This window comes from Cervus elaphus, chromosome 13 (assembly GCF_910594005.1).
Source record: "Cervus elaphus chromosome 13, mCerEla1.1, whole genome shotgun sequence".
Lineage (NCBI taxonomy): Eukaryota > Metazoa > Chordata > Mammalia > Artiodactyla > Cervidae > Cervus > Cervus elaphus.
The window spans coordinates 22,301,476-22,312,689 of NC_057827.1; the positions used below are offsets into that span (position 1 = coordinate 22,301,476).

An 11,214-nucleotide genomic window follows, 5' to 3' on the forward strand; every position below is an offset into this window, starting at 1 on the left:
ATTTTCCTTTTGCTTAGAGTTAAGGGAGATGCCACACATGGCAAGGAAAGTTAAAAGGCACCATATGTTAAGTGGCAAACCGACTGAAGAGGATTTAAGATCTACAGGCATTTAAGGATATAGGAATCAGTGCGATTGTGGGATGCCCTGAACTGTAGGACTCAATCTGGGTCATAAGGCATGAGTAACATTCAAGTGCATAAAAGGAGGAAAGACATTCTTGAGGGTATGGACACTGAGCAAAAATGGGGGGGGTTGGTGAAGAGCAAGAGAGAAAACCAGGCAGGGAAAGACTGTCTAGATGCTTTCGGGGAATGTAAGAAGCCGGACCCATCCTTCATTCATCGGGGCTCTTCTTAAATGCCAGACTCTCTTGTGAAACCTTTGCTGGAACCCTCAAGCACGTGCATACTGTTACTGTGCAATTTCTTTTGCTCACCTAGTGATGCTTCAATGTATTTTAATTTGTGGCCACTTTGCTCATCATTCTTACCTCATTGCCATCTTCAAGTGCTATCACATTTGAGCTTTGTGGAAACATTAATAACTTGAGACCTACAACATATGCCTGGGCTTCCCAGGTGGCACTGGTGGTAAAGAATATGCCCACAAATGTAGGAGACAGAAGAGATGTGGGTTCATTTCCTGGGTCGGGAAGATCCTCTGGAGAAGGAAACGGTAACCCATTCCAATATTCTTCCCTGGAAAATTCCATGGGCAGAGGAGCCTTGTGGGATACAGTCCACGGGGTCACAAAGAGTCAGACATGACAGCCACCAAGCATGAGCATGCACATATAATGCGTGCCTATCATGTAGCTCACAACTTGGGTGTCCACATGCTTTATCTTCCAAACTAGGAAACTTTGGAGAATAAGAGGGATTCCACCAATAATTACCCCAAGACAACTTGATATTAACAATATCGCCCCAGGCTCATGAATTAAAGGCTGGTGACCAATTAAGGAATGCCACAAGGTTCTTGTGGTGAAGTTGGTTGAGATACGGTCTTATGGTGGCACTTCTGCACAGTGCGTTTGTATGAAGTGTCTCTATTCAAGGCAGCTACTCTCCCCTGAGCATCCAGACTTTTCTACTAGCAGAAGGAAAATATGTTCTTTCAATAGCCTATTTATTTTATAAACAAGTAATAACTGTATTTTTCTTAACTGCCAGACACTGCAAAATTCAGACAATGTATGAGTTTAAATGCCTGATCCTTTGTCTTCTGAGAGCTCACATTTTGGCAAGAGTCCATTTATTTGCTTACTCATTCAATCATTTTAAACATTTATTAAAAGCCTGTCAGGCATCAGGTCAGGAACAACTGCCCCAGTCCTTGCCCTGATGGAGCCCCCAGGTTGTAATCTGGGCAACAAAGTGAGAAGAGACCGTTAATAAAGTTATTTATGGGACTTCCCTGGTGGTACTTTAGATTAGAATCTGGCTGTCAATGCTGGGACACAGGTTCAATCGCTGGTCCGGGAAGATCCCTCATGCCTTGGAGCACCCAAGTCCGTGAACCAGTTATTGAGCCCAGGAACTGCAACTACTGAAGCCTGAGTGCCGTAGAGCCTGTGCTCTGCTACCGGTTCCTCCGGTAGGAACCTGGACACTACAGTGAAGACCCAGTGCAACCAAAAATAAAAATAAATAGTTATTAAGGAGTAACAATGTTGGCCCAGGGAGGGAGGTAGCAATCATGATTGGATGAGTTAGTGGGACTTTACAGAAAAGAAAAAAATGAAGATGTAATCACCGTGTAAAAGAGAAGGGAAAGATAATTTGAACAGAGGAAACAACACAAGCAAAAAGCTTGAGGCAGGAAACAGCAAGATCAGAGGTAAAGTGGAGAGTAAGTGGGGACTGGACACAAAGAGGCCCGGTGGCCAAGCTTAGGACTTTAGATGTGACCTGTTAGTTAACCAGAGGTCAGTGAAGTTCAGCATTAGAGTTGTGCCATGATTGTGTACGTGTTTTAGATAGATCATTGTTTTAAGAGACAAAACTCCTCCAAGAGTTAATTTGCAGAAAATCAAGGAGATCCAACCAGTCCATCCTAAAGGAGATCAGTCCTGGGTGTTCATTGGAAGGACTGACGTTGAAGCTGAAACTCCAATACTTTGGCCACCTGATGTGAAGAGCTGACTCATTGGAAATGATCCTGATGCTGGGAAGGATTGGGGGCAGGAGGAGAAGGGGATGACAGAGAATGAGATGGTTGGATGGCATCACTGACTCAATGGACATGAGTCTGGGTAAACTTTGGGAGTTGGTGATGGACAAGGTGAACTGGCATGCTGCAGTTCATGGGGTCGCAAAGAGTCAGACACAACTGAGAGACTGGACTGAACTGAATTGAATGTGGACAGTAGCCCATGACATATGTTACCCGCCCTTCCTTGCTTAGTCTTAGGTTCCTGGAGGCAGCACAGGTCCACATACCCTCCTTGTACAGTAAGTCCCCTACATACGAATGAGTTCTGTTCTGAGAGCAAGTTGGTAAGCCTAATTTGTTCATAAGTACAACAACATTAGCCTAGGTTCCCAACTAACATGATCAGCTATATAGTACTGGACTGTAATAGGTTTTTAGTACTTTTCACACAAACATTAAAAACAAACACAAAAATAAAAAAACATTTAATCTTACAGTATAGTACCTTGAAAGTACAGTAGTATAATTCAACAGCTTGTGTACAGGGGCTGGCATCAAGTGAACAGACAAGAGTTGCTGACTGGAGGAGGGAGAGGAGGTGGGAGATGGTAGAGCTGAAGGATCACCAGCAATAGGAGGCGGAGGGCAAGTTGCAATTTCACCCATGCCTGACATTGATGACACAGGTCCTATTCCTCGCTGGATTCAATTCTATCTACTCGTTTGAAAAAACAATCTAGTGATGTCTCAGTAGTAGCTCTTTTTTCTCATTATAGATAACATAGTAGCACTGGATTGCATTCTAAATGGCTCCTGCATCCTTCATGAATGATTTTACAGTCTCAAAAACTAATAGTGCCTCATCAAAAGAGATGGGCATACCAGACCACCTGACCTGCCTCTTGAGAAACCTATATGCAGGTCAGGAAGCAACAGCCAGAACTGGACATGGAACAACAGACTGGTTCCAAATAGAAAAAGGAGTATGTCAAGGCTGTATATTGTCACCCTGCTTATTTAACTTATATGCAGAGTACATCATGAGAAACGCTGGGCTGGAGGAAGCACAAACTGGAATCAAGATTGCCGGGAGAAATATCAGTAACCTCAGATATGCAGATGACACCACCCTTAAGGCAGAAAGTGAAGAAGAATTAAAGAGCCTCTTGATGAAAGTGAAAGAGGAGAGTGGAAAAGTTGGCTTAAAGCTCAACATTCAGAAAACTAAGATCATGGCATCCGGTCCCATCACTTCATGACAAATAGATGGGGAAACAGTGGACACAGTAGCTGATTTTATATTTCTGGGCTCCAAAATCACTGCAGATGGTGATTGCAGCCATGAAATTAAAAGACGCTTACTCCTTGGAAGGAAAGTTATGACCAACCTAGACAGCATAATAAAAAGCAGAGACATTACTTTGCCAACAAAGGTCCGTCTAGTCAAGGCTATGGTTTTTCTAGTGGCCATGTATGGATGTGAGAGTTGGACTATAAAGAAAGCTGCGTGCCAAAGAACTGATGCTTTTGAACTGTAGTGTTAGAGAAGACTCTTGAGAGCCCCTTAATGTTGGGAAAGATTGAGAGCAGGAGGAGCAGGGAACAACAGAGGATGAGATGAGTGGATGGCATCACTGACTCAATGGACATGGGTTTAGGTGGACTCCGGGAGTTGGTGATGGACAGGGAGGCCTGGCGTGCTGCGGTTCATGGGGCCGCAAAAAGTCGGACACGACTGAGCGACTGAACTAAACTGAAATATAGATATTTCCCTTGCCATTTCCAGCACTGTGGATCTCTTTAGTTCTTCAGTTAACTTCTTCTTCCTCTTGTTTCTCTTTGTCCTTTCTCTGGGTCTCCAGTTCCATCAGGTTTTCATTAGTAAGCCTCATGTTTGCATCTTTGAACTTACTGTACCTACAGACCATCACTATTTTTCAAAATGCCCTCTCCTAGATGACAGGGATATTTCTGAAAACAAATGCCCTGTTGTCCTCAAAGCCCTAATGTGTGGAATCCCTAAGAAAGTCCCTCAAATAAGTCATCCTGAAAGAGTGAACAAGAATCTTCATGAAATAAAGTCTTATTAGGCTGCTGTGATGCCCCAGAATTGCTGATGACCGAATTGTTACACAGATGTAATCTCCCATGATCAGGGACTATGCAGCCTCATGAAAACAGCATTGTTTTAAGACCTGACTCGATGAATTGATTCTTTTTTTTTTTTTTTAAATTTTTTTATTAGTTGGAGGCTAATTACTTCACAACATTTCAGTGGGTTTTGTCATACATTGATATGAATCAGCCATAGATTTACACTTATTCCCCATCCCGATCCCCCTCCCACCTCCCTCTCCACCCGATTCCTCTGGGTCTTCCCAGTGCACCAGGCCGGAGCACTTGTCTCATGCATCCCACCTGGGCTGGTGATCTGTTTCACCATAGATAGTATACATGCTGTTCTTTTGAAACATCCCACCCTCACCTTCTCCCACAGAGTTCAAAAGTCTGTTCTGTATTTCTGTGTCTCTTTTTCTGTTTTGCATATAGGGTTATCGTTACCATCTTTCTAAATTCCATATATATGTGTTAGTATGCTGTAATGTTCTTTATCTTTCTGGCTTACTTCACTCTGTATAAGGGGCTCCAGTTTCATCCATCTCATTAGGACTGGTTCAAATGAATTCCTTTTGACGGCTGAGTAAAATTCCATGGTGTATATGTACCACAGCTTCCTTATCCATTCATCTGCTGATGGGCATCTAGGTTGCTTCCATGTCCTGGCTATTATAAACAGTGCTGCGATGAACATTGGGGTGCATGTGTCTCTTTCAGATCTGGTTTCCTCAGTGTGTATGCCCAGAAGTGGTATTGCTGGGTCATATGGCAGTTCTATTTCCAGTTTTTTAAGGAATCTCCACACTGTTTTCCATAGTGGCTGTACTAGTTTGCATTCCCACCAACAGTGTAAGAGGGTTCCCTTTTCTCCACAGCCTCTCCAGCATTTATTGCTTGTAGACTTTTGGATAGCAGCCATCCTGACTGGTGTGTAATGGTACCTCATTGTGGTTTTGATTTGCATTTCTCTAATAATGAGTAATGTTGAGCACCTTTTCATGTGTTTGTTAGCCATCTGTATGTCTTCTTTGGAGAAATGTCTGTTTATTTCTTTGGCCCACTTTTTGATTGGGTCATTTATTTTTCTGGAATTGAGCTGCAGGAGTTGCTTGTATATTTTTGAGATTAATCCTTTGTCTGTTGCTTCATTTGCTATTATTTTCTCCCAATCTGACGGCTGTCTTTTCACCTTGCTTATAGTTTCTTTTGTAGTGCAAAAGCTTTTAAGTTTCATTAGATCCCATTTGTTTAGTTTTGCTTTTATTTCCAATATTCTGGGAGGTGGGTCATAGAGGATCTTGCTGTGATAGGATTCTTCAATATCCGCAAATCAATCAATGTAATACACCACATTAACAAATTGAAAGATAAAAATCATATGATTATCTCAATAGATGCAGAGAAAGCCTTTGACAAAATTCAACACTCATTTATGATTAAAACTCTCCAAAAAGCAGGAATAGAAGGAACATACCTCAACATAATAAAAGCTATATATGACAAACCCACAGCAAGCATCACCCTCAATGGTGAAAAATTGAAAGCATTTCCCCTGAAATCAGGAACAAGACAAGGGTGCCCACTCTCACCACTACTGTTCAACATAGTGTTGGAAGTTTTGGCCACAGCAATCAGAGCAGAAAAAGAAGTAAAAGGAATCCAGATAGGAAAAGAAGAAGTGAAACTCTCACTGTTTGCAGATGACATGATCCTCTACATAGAAAACCCTAAAGACTCTACGAGAAAATTACTAGAACTAATCAATGAATATAGTAAAGTTGCAGGATATAAAATTAACACACAGAAATCCCTTGCATTCCTATATACTAACAATGAAAAAACAGAAAGAGAAATTAAGGAAACAATACCATTCACCATTGCAACAAAAAGAATAAAATACTTAGGAGTATATCTACCTAAAGAAACAAAAGACCTATACATAGAAAACTATAAAACACTGATGAAAGAAATCAAAGAGGACACAAACAGATGGAGAAACATACCGTGTTCATGGATTGGAAGAATCAATATTGTCAAAATGGCTATTCTACCCAAAGCAATCTATAGATTCAATGCAATCCCTATCAAGCTACCAACGGAATTGATTCTTTTGAATTGTGTCCAGGAGAAGACTCTAGAGAATCAATTGGACAGCAAGGAGGTCAAACCAGTAACTCCTAAAGAATACCAACCCTGAATATTCATTTGAAGGACTGATGCTGAAGTTGAAGTTCCAATACATTGTCCCTCTTATGGGAAGAGTCAACTCATTGGAAAAGACCCTGATGCTGGGAAAGATTGAAGGCAGAAGAAGGGGGTGACAGAGGATGAGATGGCTGGATGGCATCACCGACTCAGTGGGCATGAGTTTGAACAAACTCCAGGAGAGAGTGAAGGACAGGAAAGCCTGGTGTGCTGCAGTTCAAGGGGTCGCAAAGAATCAGACATGACTTAGTGACTAAACAACAACAACTGCTTCTGTGCCCCTTTTTGCAGTCACCTAGAGTGATGATGTCTGTCTTGGCCAGAAGAGGCATGGGTGAGAGTTACTCTCAAGGAGAAATAATCCACCAGCTGCCACTGGTCTTATCTGCTTATCCTCACATCTTCTCAGTGGCCCCAGACTGGTCTCATTTCCTCTCTGGGGTGGCTGATTATATTGCCCAGTCTGTTTAGTCAACACAAACCAACTTTTGATCTAAGACCTAAGGCTCTGAGTTCTTAAGTCCATGGTATTTATTTAATTTGCAAGGAATATGCAAGGAATGAGAACTAAGCCACTTCCCCCATGCTCCAAAATAGCCTTGATGCTTGATGCTACAAAAGAATAATTCTGGGCAAGGTTCTGAAACAGAGAATTCTATTTTTCTAATATTTTCACAAAGAATTAAGATCTATTAGGGACTTGAGTTACTCTGCTAGAAATGATCTAACCATCTCTCTCTGTTGGGCTCTCTCCACTCTTACCCTACTTAAAAAAAATAAAAAATAAAAAAAATTCGCTTTTAAGAATTGTGACAAGTCATGACAGCAGAGATAGCACACTGTCTTAGAAGAGGGGACATCAGCTTCAAAAGCTTACAACTTATTTCTTTTATTGTCTATGTTCTCCTGTGTTTTCCTGTGTCCCCCCTGAGGTAGTGGATTCATTCATTAAGTTATTCATTCATTCAATCACTCATTTACTTAAAAATAAATTAATTAGGGATTTCCCTCTTCCAGCTGTTAAGAATCTACCTTCTAATGCATGAGATGTGGGTTCGATCCCTGTTCAGGGAACGAAGATTCCACATGCTGTGGGGCAACTAAGCTCCCATGCCACAGCTAAAGGAGCCCACACACTGCAATAAAGACCCAGCACAGCCAAAATTAACAACAACAATAATAATAAATAAATAGGTAAATTTATTACATGCCACCTGATACTAAGCACTGACTTTTAGTGCTGGGCATATTTTTGGAGACAAGATAAGGTCTTTCTTCATAGGACTTATCTCCTAGAGCTGGTGTCAGCAAACTACAGGCTGGAACCAGATCTATCCCACTGTCTTACTTTGTAAACACAGTTTTAACAAAACACAGACACACCGATTCAAAATACAAATTTTCTCTGGAGCTGACTATGACCTGCAAAGCCTAAAATATATCTAGCCCATTCAGGAAAAGTTTTCCAAGCATTGTCCCAGCAGATGATTGAGACAGCTGGTATACAGGTTAAAAAAAAAAAATACATAAGGTCAAGTATCCTTATGCTTTCAAACTGTGGTACTGGAAAAGATTCTTGAGAGTCCTGTGGACTGCAAGGAGGTCAAACCAGTTAATCCTAAAGGAAACCAACCCTGAATATTCATTGGAAGGAGTGATGCTGAAGTTGAAGCTCTAATACTTTGGCCACCTGATACAAAGAGCTGACTCATTGGAAAAGTTCCTAATGCTGGGAAAGATTGAAGGCAAAAGGAGAAGAGGGCAGCAGAGCATGAAATGGTTAGATAGCATCACTGACTCAGTGGACATAAATTTGAGCAAATTCTGGGAGGCAGTGGAGGGCAGAGGAGCCTGGCATGCTGCAGTCCATGGGGTCGCAAAGAGTCTGCCATGACTTAAGGACTGAACAACAACAAAAAGTGTACACATGCCAAAACTACAACGAGGTGTTAACCTCACACCAGTCAGAATGGCCATCACCAACACATATACAAACAATACATGCTTGAAGGGGTGTGGGATAAAGAGAACTCTCTGCCATTGTTGGTGGGAGTGTACACTGGTACAGTAACTGTACAGAACAGTATGGAGTTTCCATAGAAAACTAAAAATAAAACTAACCATATGACCGAATAATCCCATACTGAGAAAACTGTAGTTCAAAAGGACACATGTACCCCCATGTTCATTACATCAAAATTCTATTGCATTGGATGTATTTCCTTTTTCTGACCTTCATGATGGTAGACCCTGAAAGATGGGAAGAACCAAGAAAGCGATTCTCCATAAGTCTTGGACTACCATTGCTTCCTTTTGCACAGCTTCCATTTATAGAGTGTTTCTTCTTATCTCCATATCATTAGATTAATTGCACAGGGTGGAAAATACTAGAGAGAAGCAGTAGGTGGACCACAGGTTCAACATGTCCATGAAAAAATGATTCAGAAGTGGATGACGTGTCACCCCAGTTCCTCTACCCGCTAGCAACATGACTTAAAATATGAGACACTTTTGGGACTTCCCTGATGGTCCAGTGGCTAAGACTCTGTGCTCCCAATGCAGAGGGCCTGGGTTCAATCCCTGGTCAGGGAACTAGATCCCACATGACACAACTAAGAGTTTGCATGTTGCAACTAAAGATCCTGAGTACCATGACTAAGACCCATTGCAGTCAAATAAATAATAAACAAAAATTAATATTAAGAAAAGATTTAAGACACTTTTAGTGTGCTTTCATGAAGAAAAGATGGATTTGGGTGTCATGTAGATGTTTTCCAGGCTGATAAGCCATTTACCTTCTCTGTGTCACAATTTTCTAATCTAGAAAATGTAGTTAATAATGCTAACATTTGAGGGTTTTTTTTTATAAAGAATGAACTGGCATAATGCATGTGAAAGTGACTGGCTGGGTCCCGGTGCTTCCTGCCTATGATTTTCCCAGTTTCACGCGTCTTCCTGTCTTCATCCGCCAGGGGCACAGCAGAGTTTGTGTTGATTCATGACCTAACTCTGGCTCCTTCTGATCTTTGATCAGTCTGTCTCGCATCCCCAGCGGCAGCATGCCTGCCCTCAGTGTAAGGGGAGTGTTGACATGAGAGATGAGCAGCGCCAGCTCACACATCTTGCTGATACCCGGGAGGAGGCAATGGATTAGCCTCTGAGTACAAACATTTCACTTCTCCCTCTAGAGGCTTCTCTGCTTGAGCCCACCCAGCCCGCTTCTAGACAATGCCAAAATCGCTACCCAATCTGGTGAAGTTGGAAAAAAAAAAAAACTTTTAAAATCGATGAATTATTTAACATGATTCAGACCTCAATGGATTCAGAACCAGTAGCCTCAGCATCATTTAGCAATCTGTTAGAAGTGCGAAATCTAGGACTTCCCTGCTGGTCCAATGACTGGGGATCCACCTGCCAACACAGGAACACGGGTTCAATCTCTGGTCTGGGAAGATCCCACATGCCCTGGAGCAACTAAGCCCATAGATCACAACGAGTGAAGCCCTTGCACCCTAGAGCCTGCGCTCTGCAACAAGAGAAGCCACTGCAATGAGAAACCTGTGCACCACAGCTAGAGAGTAGCCCCTTCTCGCCACAGCTACAAAAAGTCCACACACAGAGACGAAGACCAGGGGCAGCCAAAAATAAAAATGAACAAATAGATTTTAAAAAGAAATGCAGAATCTCAGGTCACATTCCTGGCCCACTGACTCAGAATCTTCATGTTCACAAGATCCTCACGTGATCTATGTGCACATTAAAGTTTGAAGTCCACTGGGACAGACCAGGATTTCTTCATCCAGAATTTATACAGATGTCTCAACCACATCCCCAGAGAGTGTTTGCTTTGGTCTGGAACTTTTTGCAAGCTTTGTGGATGATTTTCATCTGCAGCCAGGGTCAAGGACTGCTGGTTTACAAACCGCTCATCTAGGTTGACACTCCCTGAAAGCTCAGCAGTGCTAACAGTCAGACCTCAAACCCCAGAGTGAATGTCTAATAGAGTAGGGATTAGATAGGCAGTCTCCAAAGGTCCAGTCTACATTCATTAGTCCCTATCCCATTGTTCTTTCCTGGGCAGATGGATAAGGATATAATTTCACTCTTACCTGTTAATTACCTGTTAGAATTCACAATCCTAACTCATTCAGTCTACCCAAATCAAACTCAAAAGCTATCCTGCAATACTTGTTTTCAAGTTTATAGTGAGCACGGGTGATTTCATGAAATATCTTCAACATGTCTTTCCCTCTGAATAAATGTTGACACCCAGTTCTTCTTCCTTCAACATTGTATTAAACTAATGCTCTCCTTTCTTCCTCTCATATCTACCTTTCTCTGCTGGTTTAACTTTTAAATTCAATCTATCTTCTAAGCCCTAAGCCAAAGATAGACTTTCTTTATGACTTTTTCTAGGATTCCTCTAAGAATGGACTTATCCTTCCTCCAAATATCCCTATTGGATGATATGAGACTCTCTGAAGGAGAGTGGCAGAAATGATGCTCCAAAAATAATCCAAGCGTACCATCTCTACATTCTCCAACTTACTTGTAGCTAGTTTGGAGCTGTGTGAATGGTTCATGCCAACAGACGTGAGAATAAGTTTTCTGTGCCACTTCTTGGCTGAGGCATTTAAGAGGCAGCATGCTAGCTCCATCTCTTTCTTTCTTTAAGTAGAAAACTTGGAAGTCATGTGTTTCTACAATAGTGTCACAAAGTAAAGAGAGTCTAGA

The 11,214-nt window shown here is 41.8% G+C and overlaps 1 non-coding gene across 1 annotated transcript; it reads left to right on the forward strand.

The window, feature by feature from the left end:
- Positions 1 to 8,999: 8,999 nt before the first annotated feature.
- On the forward strand, positions 9,000 to 9,072 carry TRNAG-CCC. The gene has a single exon. It is a non-coding gene; the product is annotated as a tRNA-Gly (tRNA).
- The last annotated feature ends 2,142 nt before the right edge of the window (positions 9,073 to 11,214 follow it).